Source organism: Protopterus annectens, chromosome 1.part0 (genome assembly GCF_019279795.1).
Source record: "Protopterus annectens isolate FY-2018-M chromosome 1.part0, PAN1.0, whole genome shotgun sequence".
NCBI classification, from domain to species: domain Eukaryota; kingdom Metazoa; phylum Chordata; order Ceratodontiformes; family Protopteridae; genus Protopterus; species Protopterus annectens.
Window position 1 is genome coordinate 1,055,898,705 of NC_056725.1, and position 18,435 is coordinate 1,055,917,139.

Consider the following 18,435-nt stretch of genomic DNA (forward strand, 5'->3'; position numbering starts at 1 on the left):
CTACCCTCTATCCCAGGATGCACCACACCTGCTCCCCCAGATCTTGTTTGTTCGCTTTCATACTTACATGCAAACACAGAAAAAATAGTAGTCACTACAACCAACTAAAGTTCTTCAAGAGAAGATCTCCAAATGGAACTACATTTCCTCTAAATCCCAATGGAAGGGGGAAGGAGGGTGGGTACGTATGAATGTAGGCGAGATGGATCCCATACATCCGAAGTTATGGTAAGTACATAACTAAAAGATGTAATGGGATCCTATCTCGCCTACATTCATAACTGATGGGACAGCGTCCCTAGCACCTAAATCCCGGGTGGCTCATTGGAAAACACTCCTGAGAACTGTGGAACCAAAAGAAGCCCTGCCTCGAGAAACCACATCTAGCTTGTAATGAGAAATGAAAGTGTGTGGAGAAGTCCAGGTAGCCGCAGCACAAATATCATCTATTGATAATTTGGAGTGAAAAGCTACAGAAGTAGCCATTGCCCTGGTAGAATGAGCCCTGATTGGAAAGGGAAGCTCTTTGTTAGCCTGTGAATAAATGAAAGAGATGCAATCTTTAATCCATTTAGCTATGGAGGTTTTAGCTACTGGTTGACCCAATTTGTTTATTGCAAAGGAAACAAACAGTTGATTTGATTTCCGCATCTGAGCAGTTCTATTCAAATAAAAACGCAGTTGTCTATGGACATCCAACTGATGAAGGATATATTCTGCGTTATTGGAAAACTCGGGAAAAAATACAGGGAGCTCTAGAGCCTGTTGAATGCAGAAAGAAGATGCTACCTTTGGTAAAAAGGATGGATTTAATTTCAGGGATACTCTATGTTTGTGAAATATCAAATAAGGAGGATCAGAACAAAGAGCTTGAAGCTCTGAAACCCGCCTGGCTGAAGTTATGGCCACTAAAAAGGCGGTTTTCCAGGACAGGAATTTCAAATTGCAGGTAGCAGCTGGTTCAAAGGGGCGGGCAGTTAAGGCAGCTAGAACCGAATTTAGGTCCCAAGGGGGGACAGGATGAGATATTGGGGGCCTAAGGAGCCATGCTCCTTTAAGGAAAGACTTGCAAAGTTTGTGTGACATTAAAGAAGGTTCAAAAGAAGCATGAAAATTAGAGATAGCCGCTAGCTGAACCTTAATTGTGGAAACTGAGGAGCCCAACTGAAAAAGAGAGGCCAGGAAATTCAAAACCTCCGATACTGGGGCAGTAAGAGGGTCTATACCTCGTTGCTGAGCGCAAAAGGCAAACCTTTTCCATTTGCTGGAATACAGTTTGACAGTGGAAGGTTTGTGAGAGGAAGACAATATGTGGATCACCTCCGGAGAGAGGGAATTGTCTCTGACTAAGGATGGAAGCGGAGTAACCATGCCGCCAACCTCAAGGACCTGAGAGATGGGTGAGACTGTCCTGACTGATGAGTCAACAGGTCTGGCACCGGGTCCAGAAACCATGGACCTTCTACCGCATACCTCCGAAGGAAGGGGAACCAAGTCTAATGAGGCCAGTGCGGGGCAATCAAAATCATGTTGCTCTCCAGGTAAATTGCCTTCTGTATCACCCTCGGCAGGAGGGGAACCGGAGGGAAGGCATAAAGGAGACCGGGGGGCCAAATGTGGGTTAGAGCGTCCCTGGCAATCTGTCCCTGAGAGGGGATCAGAGTGAAGAACTCTCTGCACTTCGCATTGTGGGGGCTGGCAAACAAGTCGCAGCAAGGGAGACCCCAGTTGGCGAAGATTTCCGCAGCCACTCTTTGGTTGAGGGACCACTTGTGGGGTAACAGGATGGTCCTGCTTAGTCTGTCCGCAATCACATTGGATTTCCCCGGTATGTGCGTTGCCATTAGGAAGCGGTTGGTAGCTACCGCCCAGTGCCAAAGTCTCATGGCTTCTCTGCACAGTGGGTACGACCTGGTCCCACCTTGCTTGTTTATATACCAAACCACCGACATGTTGTCAGATAGGATAGCAATCGGACCTTGCGGGAGAGCGTGATGGAGAGCTTGTAGTACCAGAAGTACTGCTCTCATCTCCAGGATATTGATGTGCAAATGCGCTTCCTGGGGTTGCCATGTGCCTTGGACAGACCTGTCCAGGTAATGACCCCCCACCCTACCTGGGAGGCATCCGTGGTCACAGTGGCAACGGGGGACTGAGGAATAAAGGGTCGCCCCTGGTCGAGATTGGATCGGAGGAGCCACCAACGCAGATCTCGACGGCAACTCACCGTAATCATAACTAAGTGGTTCAAGGGGAGTTCCTGATAGGACCATTGAACCGACAGAAGCCATTGCAGCACCTGCATGTGCAGTCTGGCTAAGGGGACTAGGAGTATAGTTGATGCCATCGAGCCCAACACCTGTAGAATCAGATGGGCCGGAGCTCTTGATAGAGGGAGGCAGGATCGAACTTGGTTCTGCAAAACTTGAATTCTTGCTGCTGGTAAGAAGACGCGCATCCTTTTTGTATCTAACTCTGTGCCTATAAAGGTAATACGCTGAGATGGCTGTAGTACAGATTTTTGCCAGTTGAAAGTAATTCCCAGGAAACGGCCCAAGGTGACTGTGGCCATGAGCGCCTGAAATAGTAGATGCTTGGAGGTGGCAGTAAAGAGCCAGTCATCTAGATATGGAACACTTGGAATCCTAGACTTCTCAGGTGAGCAGTCACCACTGCCAGACACTTGGTGAACACCCTGGGGGCTGTGGTGAGACCAAAGGGCAGTGCTCGGAACTGGAAATGACTGTCTCCCAGGCAGAAGCGTAAATGTCTCCTGGACTCTTGACTTATCAGAATGGAGCACATCCAGACATCCTTCTCCAATAGTGGGAGAATGGACTGAAGAGTGACCATTCGGAATTTGGACTTTTTCACAAAGCGATTCAATGAACTGAGGTCCAAAATGGGCCTGAAGTCCCCTGTCTTTTTTGGCACCAAAAATAATCTTCAGTAAGTTCCTGATCCGATCTGATCGGTGGGGACAGGCTGGATGACTCCTTTTTCTAGCAGCTTTGAAACCTCTATTGCTGCCTGATCCCGCTGACTGGGTGGCACGTCCGGGATCTCCCTTAAGGGAAGGGGGGGCTTGATGAAGGGAATGAGATAGCCTCCGGTTATAATCCGGAGCACCCACTGATCGCTGGTAATAGCTTCCCAAGCTTGTGGGTGTTCCGCAAAACGACCCCCGACTGGCTCCGGAGCTGCACAGTCGGGCACCAACTCAGGGACGTTGAGTGTAGGAAGAACCACGAAAGGAATCGCGGTCTCCAGAGTTACGGGGGCCTCTGCCGCCTCTGGGGCGACGTCTTCCTGAATTCCCCCCCCTGCCTCTAGAGGGGGGATCACTGGGTGGAGTAGGGAAAGACCTCTGAGTTTTCCTGAAACACATTTTCCCTCCTCTCTGGGCCTTGGGGTAAGGCCTAGAGGGAGCGGAAAAATGGGCCCCAATGGCAGTCAAGGTCTTGCCCTCCTGCTCGCACCGAGTCAGTGTGTCCTTCACCTTGGGTCCAAACAAGGATGACCCATCAAAGGGGGCGTCGGCGAAGGAAGACTTGAAGGCCTCCGCAAAGGAACACAAGCGTAACCAGGCGTGTCTCCTGAGGGCGACGCCTGTTCCCGCTGCTCTACTCGCCCCCTCGGCCGCATACGAGATGAGCCTCATGGACGAGTTCACAATGGAAAATAAGGTAGTCATCTGGGCGCCAACAGTGTGGGCTAGCGCCTCAGGTAGATTACCTGTGAGGGACTCACTTAGCTCTTTAAGGAGGTCCCTTTGGAGCCTAGTAAAATGACATAAATAATTCAGCGACCATAAGGCAAAGGCCACTGAAGAAAGGGTACGCTTCCCGTACCTATCCATGCTCCTGGAATCCTTATTAGGAGGGTGGATAGATGTTGAAGCCTCTGCCACGTCCTGCTGTGTGGCAGATGCCACCACCATTGCATCTACAGGAACTCCTTTTGTTAAAAATTCCTTTTGAGGGGGGGCTGAAAGAAATTTATTTGGTCTTGCAGGCACCGGTTCCACAGAATCAGGGTGTTCCCAAGCCCTTCGAGAAACCAAATCAAGCAATTCATTGAAGGGCGGAGACACCCAGGAGGCGGAGGGCTGGGCCCCGAAGGCCTTGAGGAAGACTGACTCCTCAGCGGAAGGGGTTTTGGTCTGCCAATCTCCTCTCTGTCTCAGAATCTCAAGGATATCCGAGAAAGAGACATCATCCGAAGATGATTTTGGGGACCCCTCCGCGTCATCGAGGTCAGTGTCCGATGTGACAGACTCATCTTGGGAGTCTACGTGCTTCCTCTTGCACAATTTCTTCCGTGGAGGCTCATCTGAAGCTGTTTCGGACAGACCCCCCGGAAGAAGGGAACCCCCGATGGGGGTGTCCTCAGGCCCTGGGGCCCCGCTGTCGTGGGACTGCAGTACACCAGAAGCACCAGTCTCCAGGTCTAGGGACGGTGAGAAGGAAGCCTGCTGAGCCGGCAAGGACATGGCCAGCGCGCTCCTCATGGCCTCAAAGGCAGGACCTCCAGACTCCATGGAGATCACTGGCCGACAGACCACGATGGCACTAGGAATTCCGGCAGCCGATGCTCCGAGGGGAAGACTAGGTACCGAGGTGCCCAGTCCCAAGATGTTTCCCTCGGCCCCGGCTGAGGAAGTCCCAGTACCAAACCCTGAACCCGAGGACAGGGTAGGAACAATGGTCGGTGCCGATAGACCTCGAGGGGGTCTCGGTTCCGACCGTACGGCTCCGCCTTGCTCCACCATCACCGACTCCAACGGCTCCGAGGAGGTTGGAGGAGGAATCGAGAGTTTTGGAAGGGGGATCGGCTCCGAAGCCAACTGGGCCGGAGCCGAGACCATTTGTGCAAAAACTGGAGACTGGAAAAGCCTCTGAATAACCCTATCCAAATCCGAATCCGACAATTTGGAGGATTTAGAGGAAGTAGAGAGGGGTCGAGACGACTTTCCTCTCGGCTCAGACAATGTAGGGGACCGGCTCCGAAAGGGCTCCAACACTATCGGTGCCGGATCCGGCACAGCACGAATAAGGATCGGCGCCGAAGGAGCTTTCGGAGCCGAGGGGGAAGAGTCTGAGCTGCACACCTCCACCGGCTCCAAAACCATCGGAACCGATGGAGGTGATTCACCTCTCGATGCTCCAACCTGCGGTTCCGAAACCAATGGAGCCGAGGAAAGAGGCATCGAGGCAGACCCTTCGACCCTCGGCTCCGAAGTCAGTGGAGCCGAGGAAGAAGAGGTCGACTTATGCTTCTTAGCAGTCGGTTCCGACGGACTTGTCAGAGCCGACGACCTTTTCTTTTTAGAAGCAGTAGAAGATGAATCCAAAGCTTCCTCAAAAGAGGGCTTAATAAGACCCTTCAAGATCAATTTATTTTTTCGTTCTTGAAGAACCCTAGCAGAAAAAGCATGACACACACTACATGTCTCCTGCAAATGTTTTGGCCCTAAACAATAGACACATATAGAATGACTGTCTGTAATAGACATTTTATAATTGCACCTAGTGCACTTTTTGAACCCTGATTTTTGTTCTTTAGACATACTTATACAATAACACTATGCAATACCCAAATTTCGCGCAAAGAACAAACTGTTAGAGCGCGAGAAAAAAAGGCACAAGCTCTCTAGAGAGAAGATTTACCTCACAAGAGAGATGACAAACACAAAAGCACACAACAACGGGCAAAAGCCCTCTAACTTAAACGGGCTTTGCCCGGAAGAAAAAAGGGGAAAAAAACAACACAGACACTCCACTAAGAAGGGCAAAGGCCCTCTAACTTAAGCGGGCCTCGCCCGACCAACCGATATATAAGATCGACAATAACACCCAATCGCTCACACAAAAAAAACACGAAATAGCCGTTAAAACAGCTGTTGTATTAAAGTGTGAAGAAAACCCAAGGTCAAAGACCAGAAAAAAGTAATAAAAGTACACTTAGCTCCAGCCAAGTCGAGACCACGTCTAGCTTGTAAAGCGGCAAACGAGATCTGGGGGAGCAGGTGTGGTGCATCCTGGGATAGAGGGTAGCCCAGCCAATAAGAGACCTCGTTCTAGTGTACTAGTTGGCCGAGTCGGAGCCGACAGATTGGCTCCGAGCCCATCAGTTATGAATGTAGGCGAGATAGGATCCCATTACATCTAGTAGTTTTTTTATTTTTTTGGGGGGGGGTTGGTTTGAACATGAGCTGTGAGTTACAAAGCCATGTTTAAACTTCCTGTGCATTTTTTGAAGATGAGCCAGGTTGTCTGAAATGCATATGAATGTGGGGTCACCTAAATATTGTTTTTAGGAGGCCTATTGTGTGGATGTGTGGAGCATGTTGGTGAGAATGTTAAAGAGGAGGGGACCAAAGATACAGCTTTCACACTGGTGGTGACTGGGAGGTATAGAGAGGTATGGTGACTATAACAGCTAGCCTAGTACTTACCTATGAACCTATGAGAGGGTGGAGTGCCACTCTACTGACTGATACCTTTTGGACAAGTAGCCTTTGAAGCATAGAAGACTGGGCTGAGGTAGACCTAGTGAGGACATTTGAAGTAGAAGTGTGCTGTGAAAAAACATCTGTCAAAGGCTTCAGACAAGTCTAGAAATAAAGGGATGACTACTTTGCCATTGTCTCTAGCTTTATTGATTTTTTATATATATATATATATATATATATATATATATATATATATATATATATATATATATATATATATACTAGAAGTGCACTGTTAGCACTATGGGAGGGATGGAAGCAGTGTTATGTGGGTATAGGCACTCTTTCTGCAGCAGACAGTTTTTCAATTGTTTTTGAATATATCTTTCAAGTGTTTTTGAAAGGGGGAATAAGATTGCTATAGGTCTAAAGTTGGTGAATTTCCCCCATTGTGTAGAGGGCTAGTGTGCAATTATTAGATTTCCAGCATGGTGCCGCTGTAAGGCATCAAACCATTTATTCACACTGTAAGAGAATACCCCACTTTCCTCAAACAACAACAAGAGGCAGATGATAGGTGACACCTCACATGATAATTTGATAGCACATCCCATTATCAGAAATTGGGTAGTGTTAAAGCAAGATATGTTAAGGTATATAATTATACCAATTTGGGTATTAAAGATCTAAATTTTTCTACTTTTAGGAATGTTTTTTTTTTCTTTTATTCCTTCCCATTCTTTTAACATTAGCAATACCCTTATAGATTTAAAACTGTTCGTTAGGAAAATCAGTTTGGATATTTTCTATAATAGTATAATGGCCTTGGATGAACCTATTTTTAAGAAAGAAAGTGCATTTAATCCTCCCATGCATCCTGTTTTACAGAATTTTGAGGCATTAGTGAAGCAAGAAATTAGGGTGCTGGCTAATAAGCATAAATTCAGACATGTTAATTTGAATAAAGCACAGAGAGGTATTTTTAAAGAGGCTAACTAGGAATAAAGCTATTTGAGTTATGAAACTGGATAAAGAAGGGGTTTGGTCCTTATGTACACAGTTGAGTTTACTGGTAAGACAATAAATATATTTCAGTGTCAAGAAATGAGACAAATATTGTCTATCATAACATTGATATGGTTTTTGGGGCTCTTCTTATGCAAAAAAAGAAAAAAAAGTTATTGATAAAGGGTTATTTTTTTTTTCTCAGAATATAGCACGCTAGAAGCTCTGCTATATTTGGAATATCCAAAGTACATAAGGGTATACAGGGTCCCTCTCTACGTTTAATTGTTGCAGCTAGTGGAACCAAGGCATTGTTTAGCTACGTTCATTGACAGAAAACTTAAAAGATTCTATGAAGGTAAATCCCAAACTCTAAAAGATTCTTGGGGCTTTTTAGAGAGATTGGGCACTATTCCTTTATTGGAACCTTTGTTTGTGATGATAGATATAGTGGATTTGTTTACAGTGATTCCACATACTTTAGGTATAACTTGGTTCAAAGAGGCCCTAAATACTTGTGCGTTTTTGAGTATGAAGGATGTTAGATTATTACATGAGTTTATGGAACTGACATTAAAAAGTAATTTTGTTTATTTTGAAGGACAGTTTTTAAACAAATTTATGGAGTAGCTATGGGCACAGCTTGCACCCCTATATTTGCTAATTTTGTTTTACTTACTTGGGGAATGGAGATTTATCTTAGACTCCCCTTATTATAACTTTTGCCATATTTATACATGTTTTCTTGATGATATTTGTATTTTATGGGTAGGTGGTAGAGATAAACCTATACAATTTTTAGACTATATTCAACAAACTTCTTTCCTTAAATTTACATATCAGTACAGGATAATGTACTTCAATATTTAGATGTCACTACTGAAAAACCTCTTGTACAAAATAAATACAAACTGAGGATATATATAAAAGGAAACTTTTTCCAATTCATATTTACATTTCTTGAGTGAACATCCTTTGTCTCAGAAAAGAAATATTGTTAAAAGACAATTTATATGAGCAGTAAAAATTATATCTGAACATGATTTTTTTATTGGAAAGTGATTTTATTTTTAGTCTATTTATAGAACAGGGGTACCCCAAATATTTTATTTACTCTATTAAAGATAAAGTTATTTTGGGATGGCATAAAAATATTTCCTGATTATGTATGTCAGGACTATATTCCAACATATATTTAATCAAAGGTCCCAGACACTAGTAATAGAAGAATGGATTTTAGTACACCTTTATGTTTACCATATAATTATTACACTAAAATAGTAAAATATATTATTTTGAAATATTGGAAGAAGTTTAGATCAATTCTTAATACCTTAGCTCTCTTTTCAAATAACCCCATAGGAGTATAAAAAAAGGTAGCAAAACACATTTTGTCACATTTAAATGTGATTCATGTAAACAGTGCCTGTATATTATGAAAAAATCTGAATGTTTCCTTTTGTCACGCAATAAATGTAGACTTGCTAAGAAATTTTATAATTGCAGTAGTAAGGAAGTTACGTATTTAGCTACCTGTGAGGTGTGTCCAGCTTTTTATATTGGAAAAACTGAAAGACCATTAAAAAAGTATATTTTGTAACATCCATATGATATTAGTAAAGGAGTGGACACAAAAGTATTTTCTAAACATAAAAAGCTTGCATATAGTACATTTTTATTCTTTGTCTTGGAAGAGGTAGCATCCCCAAGGGGGTGCTTGGGAAACTAGAATTGAATATCATGAACTATACTGGCAATTGTTATTGGGAGCAAATCTGGTACCTGGGTTAAATGATGTTATTACTACTGGCCCTGTTTTGAAATTGAGGGCAGCCAGATTATAATTGTTTCTATATATATTATTTATTTATATCATTTTTTTTCTTGTTATTTTTGCATGTTTTTAACAAGATGAATACAGTCCTGTGTTTTTAATATGTATATCCATTTAATGTACTATGATTATACATTCTTAGGATGCTTATGGTTTATGAGATATCTATATTCCTACTATTTAGGTTGCCTTGCTCTTTACGGGTGTGTTACATTTAATTAGTTCTTACTATTTTTGCTCCAGATTAGAGCTTGATGGATTAGTTCTGATTAAGTCCAAAATGCACTGGGATGAAAGCACTTAACTAATTACTTGGTGCTGTGCTTTTATTAAAATTCTTTCTTGTGCTTATTCATTTGGAATATATTTATTTGAGCAGGATACACTGGTGCTTCCTGTTTTTACCCATGTTTGTTGGAATTACTTGTGTGCGGTTTGGTGTGTTAATACCCCATTTCTCTTAGATCTGCTGTCTATTCAGCTCTTACTCTCACAGATTCTTAGGTTCATAGGAGATTACTAGGCTAATGGCTTAAATGCCCTAACAAGCCTGGCCATTATTACCTGAATGTTACCAAATTTTAATCCCTAAGCAGAAGAGGATGGCTTATGTTTGTGCCTGTGTCTTTCAGTACTTTACAGACTGCCCCTGTCGTTAAGGGACATGGGTGCCACCTCAGGAGTGAATTTATGATTCCCCATCCATTGATCCAATCTGCATTTGAAGAGGGTCAGGGAATGGCACTGCTTTACATGAATAGGAAGCCTGTTCCAGGGAAGGGGTAATCTCTGAAACACATATCTGTCTCTCTAGATGTTTTGTTTGTGTTACAGACCAGGTTTAGATCCCTAGATTGGGTGACTCTCATGCAGTTTGTCTTGCAAATGTATAATAGTTCCATCAGGGCTGGATTTATGAGTGTCTTGTAGGTTAGGCATACATCACCTCTTAGTAGTCAGTAGGAAACAGAACAAAGGGATAGGGCTTTTAGTCTATTCCCATAGGCCATGTTGTTTACACCCTGTATTTTTTTGCAAGAAACCTCCGAGGCTGCTCCAGCTGTTGCAAGTGCCTGGTCAAGTACATGCCAAAAGGTTCACTGTACTAGATTATTTGTCTGATGAGGGCAGAGTGCAGTGGGACTATAATTTCCTTGGATCTGGATGCCATGCCTTTACTTATAAGCTGTGCCACTTAGAAAGACTTCCTTACCACTGTGGACAAATGGCAGTCAAAGTTCAGGCTACTATCTGTCTGTGAAGCTTGAGATCTCACCTCTGAGTTCACTCAAAACTTAACTTGTTAGTTTGTGCTGACACTGCCTCCTCTTATGTAGGATCATCTATGCTGATTTCTCTTTCCAGCACCCCCTGCCTCACTTCTACTTTTGCTTCTTTCTCCAAGCAGCTCATACACCATCTACAGTATCAGTGCAAGTACATTTGAGCTGTAACTTAAACTGCCAAGTCCACTCTCCACCTATCCTTTCTTCATACTACTACGGTACTTCAGGATGACATCACCTAATGCACCAAATGTTAAGCACAGTGGTGACTAGTGATCTGAAAGCAAGGGAGGAAGGTTGCAGGAAACAACCAAATTGATGAGGCTAACTGGAATGGGGTGGGAGGATCTCTATTGCATCAGATCAATGACCATTACCTGCAATCAAAGAAAAGAAGTGGTCATTCACTTTCATCCACACACTGCCTCAGTAAGCATCCACTCATTATAATTGCTTTACTGACTATATACACCTCAGATGCCTGACTTGCAAGGAACAAGGCCGATTTAGGTGAAATGAAGCCACAGACAAAGGACTCTAAGGCACCCCCCCTTCCGTTGCACATTAGTTCCCCTTGGACTTCCCCAGTGTCCCTCCCATGTTTTCTCTCATCCTTGCTTCAAGCCACCCAGATTACTTCTTTCTTGTTTTTTCACATTTAATCTTACTTTCTACCTTCCCTCCTGATTTTAACACATCCTAACTGGCCATGACTCTACTGTAATACATCTGAAGGATGTAATGGAATTAAATTGGGGGTCTGGTGGACAGCTATGCCCTCATACATCATAGGATTGTAGATGTTCTGAGGTGAATCTAATAGCGTTTTTACAACCTTTTGATTTAATTATGGCTTGAACAAAAATTCAAGAGTATGGAAAGAAATTCAGACTTATTCTTTTTTCTTTCAAAGAAAAATAAACTGTGTCTAAAGCTTAACGTTCAAAGCTACTAAAGTAGTAGTCCCCCAAGGAGGACAAATGCAAGGATATGTAAATCTTTTCTGTGAATACTACCTGCCTTCCTGGTTCTCCAAAATGGGATAACTGCCTTCTGCATACCTTTTACTTTCTGGTATTAGACTTGGATGAAAGCAAATGTGCAAATGTCCAGATGCATATGTTATACAGCTGATGATCTAGCAGAAGAAACCAAAGCATATGGATAAAACCCACACAGAGATCAGGGAGTACATTCAGATGCCACACAGAAGGAATCACAGCCAAAATTTCAACCAGAAAACCAAGTACTATCAGATGGTACCACTACTCAATGTACTACTCTGCTAATGATAAGATGCTGTCATATACATCCTGCCTAGGCTGTCAAAGCAAGGTACTTATTGATTACTCTGTTAATGTTTAATTGTAATGGAAAGTGAAAATATAATGGCCTTCATTCTACTTTTGAGATACACAGGAACTCCTCTCCCACTCAACAGTTTTCATCTGTTCCCATACTCATCCTTTGCAGCCGGTTTACTGAGTGTACACATTTCTCATATATGATATTGTTAAACATATCAGCAGTAAATCATTGTAGCTGATTTCACACAAATGCACACTACTTCTGCAAAGCCAGAAGAATCACTGCTTACCTTGAACAAATGATTATAGTGACAATCATTTTCATCCACAGAGAACCCTTGTGGAATTTATCTTCTTAGCTCTCTGCTGTCAGAATGCAGTGTGTCACACACTACAGTCCCACTGCATATGTCTCTGCCTCTTATCTCAAGAATCAAAGAAAAATTCAAACAGTAACAGTGGACAAAGGATAAAAATCATTGACAGCTATTGCCTTTTCTATTGCTTATAAACTTGATAGAATAACAGGTTTTGCATTAGTATGCTTTTTCAAAGGCTATTAAGTGTAAAATTCAAATGCTTGTCATCATTATTTGTCCTGGTCCCCTTCAAAAATATACATGACACCAACTGACATTCGATGACTTTTATTAATTTCAAATACAACTTTATTACATCTTTTTAGATATTAGTTATAACACAATAACCTTGTAACCACGCATGGAAAATCCTTATAACGTACATCAGGGCAGCGTACCCTGCTCACCCTGCCCAAATAAGCAGCATCCATACCCCCACTCCCTTATTTATCAGTCAAGCAGCATCCTACCACTCACTTTCATCCCCCAAAATCATTGCATCAACTCCAACACCAAGAGGGGGAACAGAAGATGGACAAGCCAGCCCCTCTTCTCCACTTCATACCCATCTCCATAACCATACCAAACAAAATAAAACAAAAATTGGGAGGGAGGGGCGGGTAACAAGTTTACATCATAGGTTCATAGGTTCATACTAGGCTATCTGCCCTAGGGCATTTATAAGCCTAGCCCGATTGTGTTTGGCTTACGCCACCCCTTGATTTGAGTATACTGTGCCCTTTTTAAAGTTTAGTTTACTGTGCCTCTGTCTAATAGTGACACGGAAGTAATCCCCGGGACAAACCTATGATTCCCCCATCCACTCATCAAGATTCTTCTTGAAGAGAGTCAGTGAGGTGCTCTGCCTAACATGAATTGGAATTCTATTCCAGAGCGAAAGAAGCCTCTGGGTTATGAATCTGTCCCTCCAGCATGTTCTATTGATTTCTGTGCTGAGGTTCAAGTCTCTCGAGCGCGTGGCTCTAAGGGATTTAGATTTACTGAGGTGGAGCATGTCCATTAATTCTGGGTTGGACATAGCTTTATATGTCAGGCATAGATCGCCTCGAAGTAGGCGGTATGCAACTGAGTAGAGCTGGAGTTTTTTTAACCGAGCAGCATATGGCATCTGTTTCAGTCCCTTGATCCTCCTGGTGAGGTACTTTTGGGGTCTTTCTAATTGCTGCAGGTGTCGGGTAAGGTACATCCCAAAGGGGGCATTGTATTCTATGATGGGCCTGATGAGGGATGAATAAAGGGGCACGATTACCTCTCTTGATCTAGATGTGAATCCTTTCATGATGAGGTGGGCTATGTAGAAGGTCTTTCTAACCACTTTGGCAATGTGGTTGTCAAAGGAGAGATTGCTATTGACTTGGGTCCCCAGATCCCTAATTACTTTCTCTGTACTTAATGGGTTACCACCTATGTGGTAATTTGTGGGCACATTGTTTTTGCCAAAGGGTATGACTATACACTTTTTGGCATTTAGCTTTAGACCATGGCTCTGGCATCAGTTATCCGTCTCTGTGAGACCTTTTTGAAGGATGTTTGTGTCAGCTGGAGAGTTGATTATGGCGCCCAGTTTGCAGTCATCTGCGAACTTGGTGAGCCATAGTCCTCCCACGTTGGCCTGTACCTCAGAAAAGTAAATACTGAACAAGAGAGGTCCCAGGACAGAACCTTGTGGGACACCACTTGTGACCGGTTTCGAGTCTGACATGGCTCCAGCAACTCTGACTCTGTGGGTTCTGTAATTTCTCCTTACAGTTACACTCCTATAAAACTCCTAAGTCTCTCCCTGCATCTACCTCACTTCCTCTAAAGTCCCTTCACAAATTAACCCTTCCCATCCCAACTAAACAAGCCTACCTCTATTCCATAACCTTAAAGCCCTTCCTTAAAAGGCACCCACCCCTCACCATTTTTAACTCTCTATACTCTTGGCAAACATGTCCCTGGACAAATTAGTTTGTTCACAAACCTCATTTGTCCCAGTCACCTTCAATAATACACATGACGCCAACTGATATTTGATAACCTTTATTAATTTCAAATACAACTTTATTACATCTTTTCGAATATTAGTTGTAACACAATAACCTCATAACCAAGCATGTAAAACCTTATAACACACATCAGGGCAGTGTATCCCACTCACCCTGTCCAAAAAAGCAGCATCCATACCTCTGCTCACTTATTGTATCAGTCAAGCATCCAATAAGAAGCGTCCATACTTCTGTGCACTTATTTATCAATCAAGCAGCATCCTACCACTCACTTTCAAGCCCCGAAATCATTGCATCAACCCAACACTAAGAGGGGCAACAGAAGAGGGACAAGCCTGTCCCTCTTCTCTACCCACCAGCCTGACCATAGGCTGTTCTTCCTCTCTTATATAAGACCTTTCACCAGCCCTTCCAAAAATAAACTTAAATGTACATTAAGTAAGTGTAAAACAAATTCATTCAAGTGCATCCCATCAGATCTAAACTACACTGGGCCCCTGTTATCAAAATCCCTATGTTTTATCATATACATGCCCGATGCCCCAAACTGCCATACCAACCTATAATTAATGAACCTCTGTGCGTGCTCCAAAGCCTTAAAATTAACAGCATTCCACCAACACAAATGTGATACATTCTCTGACTATACAATGCATATACTTGGATATTACTACTGCAGCATAACCAAATCCTTTCTTATCCTAGCCGCCAATTGGGTCTTAGGAATTAACCCTAAATCATTACCAGCCAAATGTATCACCAATATTTGTGGCATTCCCTTCCATGATTACATCACTTCAATTTCATCCATGAACTGAATCCACCTAAGACCTCTAATCCTGTGCCAGCTAATTGTCCACCCCAATCGATGCAAACCTAAGTCCTTTCCATCCATCCTAACTGCTGCTCTCTTCACCATCCAGTGGATATATATGGATATATTAATGACCCATGATGACAATCCCCTTTCCTGAAAGACAAAAAAAATAATTATCAGTTAAATTCATCACCTAATATAAGATAAAAAGGCATTTGAAGACAACCTCCCCACTTTCTGGATGATCTTAATGGACCTGCCTTTCCTCATCAAATCTGAAGCCCTACCAGTATGGAAAGAATGACTAGAAAACCTCTCACCTGGAAAACCCATACAACACAATGTCCTTCTCATTGCATGTATAAACTGATTACTCGTCATCACCTTACCCCTGCACAACCAAAAGATCATTTCCCAAGAGCCTCCAACATGTGTCAGTATCAAACTCATACCCCAACCCACTGGACAAAGCCCTGCACTCCTATCTTTCCAAAGAACTATCTGCATGCCTTTACCTAACTGATCCTTTTAGACCTATGTAACTAAATGTGCACTGACTCTACGAAAACCATAATATCTCTCCAAAGTAATGACCCTAACAATGCTGACACGAACCCGGAGTCCCCAATTTGCCTCCTGATGACCACACTGCACTGCTGGATGGCTCCCCACACACTTTGAACAAGCATGCAAGAACTTACACCCCACCCATTAGCAATGCTTCGCATTAAAAGCCCAACACACTCCCCCCTTCTCCCCTGCCCTTCCCCCTCTGCTAGCCACCCCCAAAGTATCCATCATAGTTGCTAGCCATATCTTTGGATGTTTAACCTCCCAGCAGAGACAGTGAACAACTGTCTTCTGCTTCCAAAACCTTTGGTAATACCATAACCAAGTAGTTCCTGGCCATAGATGCTGAGCCTTCTGAATAGTAAGGAAGTAAGCCAAAAGTGGCAAAGCCAAAGAAGTATCCTTCTCCAGCTAAACGGCCATATAGTAGATGAAACCTACCACCCAATCACCCCACGTCTTAGGTTGTAGTGTACTTACTCTCCTTCTCCCCAGCACCACTAATGCTGTCAAAAGATCCTTGCCATTTGCCATCTCTGATTTCACCAATAGCTGCACCCCTTCTGCATCATTTAATTCAAAGACATCAATATACTTCCCTTTCCAAATCTTCTCCTTAACTGAGGATGGAATTTGAGGGGTCAGAAAAACTGTCCTTACTCTTTGCCTCAAACCTTGCATAGTTAACCAGTCACCTGTCTGTATGCCAAAATCTGACCCATATTCAAAGCACAATACCACCTCCCCCACAGATGACCCCAAACTCTCCACCATCACCCCTGCACTACCCTCTCCATTGATTTCTTCACCCTGTCTCATCTCATAACCTTGTTGCATATCCCCTACATCCCTTCAAGCTTCCCCTGACCCCTGACTTTGTCCCCATCTATTCCACAATAATTCCCCACAAAATCAAGACCTGCCTTACGTAATGGGACTCTCAACAGAGTATCATTACTGCTGCTCTGTCCTGAGCCACTCCAGGTGCCACAGAATCCACAGCAATCAGATCTCTTGACTGACATGCCTGCTTGCCACGAGTTGCCATCTAGCCTTAGAGATGAATGTTGCCTCTTCTGACTGGACTCACCGACATCATCTGCTGTTCTGGACTCATTACTAGGCACCTTGTGAAAGAGCTCCTCTGCCTGCACCACAATGGCCTCCCGCCTCTGCCATAAATTCTACAAATTTGGCATCTGCAATAAAAGAAAAACACATTAAGACTCAAGAAGAGAGAGCACAAAGTAAATAAGAAGAAAAACACACACACACACACACACACACACACACACACACACACACACACACACACAAACACACTAATGCCCTGTATTGTGCCATGCTCATCACCATTCAACACTATACATTCTGTCCAACTGTGCCTCACCACACATTAAAGTACTAAAATAACTTCAGTTAAACAAGCACAGAGAAAAAGGGGGGTGAATACATTACTGGACAGGCATGAAAATCTGCACATTTAAAATGACAGCCAGAAGACTCAAGACCATTCTGTTCCTTAAAGATTACAATTTATAGACCTTAGCAAAATCTGCCATTTCCCAACTCTATGAACGTGCTTCCAGTTGCTAGTCAAACTGACTGCAACACAGATCATACCTCTCAACTGTACAAATTTTTGCAGAATGTCCAGATTTTTGCCTCATATTTTTGTTCCATTTGTCATAAAATTGTTTTTCTTCTGGCAAATCACTGGCAAATTATTAAAGACTGAAGTCACTAAATAATGACAGGCCTTTGAGTTTCAGTCTTCATACCCTTCATAAAATACATGCTAATACAAAACCTGTTATTCTAGCAACTTTGTAAGTTTATAAGAGCAATATTTAAAGTCTGTCCATATATTTGGGCTTTTGTCTCCCCATTATGTGTGACTTTGTCCAGATTTCTTAAGTTAAGAGATGTAGAGGTTTGACATAGACCTACAATGCTTGCTTGCTAATTTTCCTGTCACAGCATCTGTACTGCCTCACATCCATACAGTGTCTCATGACAATTAGACATGCAACACGCATGCGAGACCAATGGCCATTACACCCAGGCCATCTCCTCACCAGCAAACCCACACCTATGAACTATAAACCACTCGCAACTTCACATCTCAGCCACATCCATCCCTAAAAGCAGTATTCCGATTAACCCCTTACAATTACACACACACACCTAACTCTGACACACACACACACACACACACACACACACACACACACACACACACACACACACACACACACAAATTCACTTAGATGTGCTCATCTGCTCGGACTGCCTCCTTCGACCATTAAACCCATTAACTGCATACACAAGTACAAGTAGAACTCTCAGTCAGGACCGACGCAACCCAACAAAGCCTACACATGTTACCCTACTAAAAATAAGCAAACCCCTTCAACCCTTTAAAACAGTCTGCATCAGACAATTTTCTAAAGATCCCAAACAAACTCAGGAACCCAAATTCTCCTCTTCTGACTGGGCAGGCTTGCTACAATTTGCGCTATACCTCCCATACCTTTCCTCCAAAAAATCCTACCTAACATCCTTACCAAAGCTTCTTTCCTCCCTTTTTCCATGCCATGCTTTCACCAACACAACCATCTATTACTACAACATGCGAGGGAAGACAAAGCCCATGAATGTTACCCTACTGAAAATGAGAAAACCCCTCCAACCCTTTAAAACAGTCTGCACCGGACAATTTTCTAAAGATTCCAAACAAAACCTGGATCCTCAATTCTCCTCTTCTGACTGATTCACTTAGATGATCTGCAAA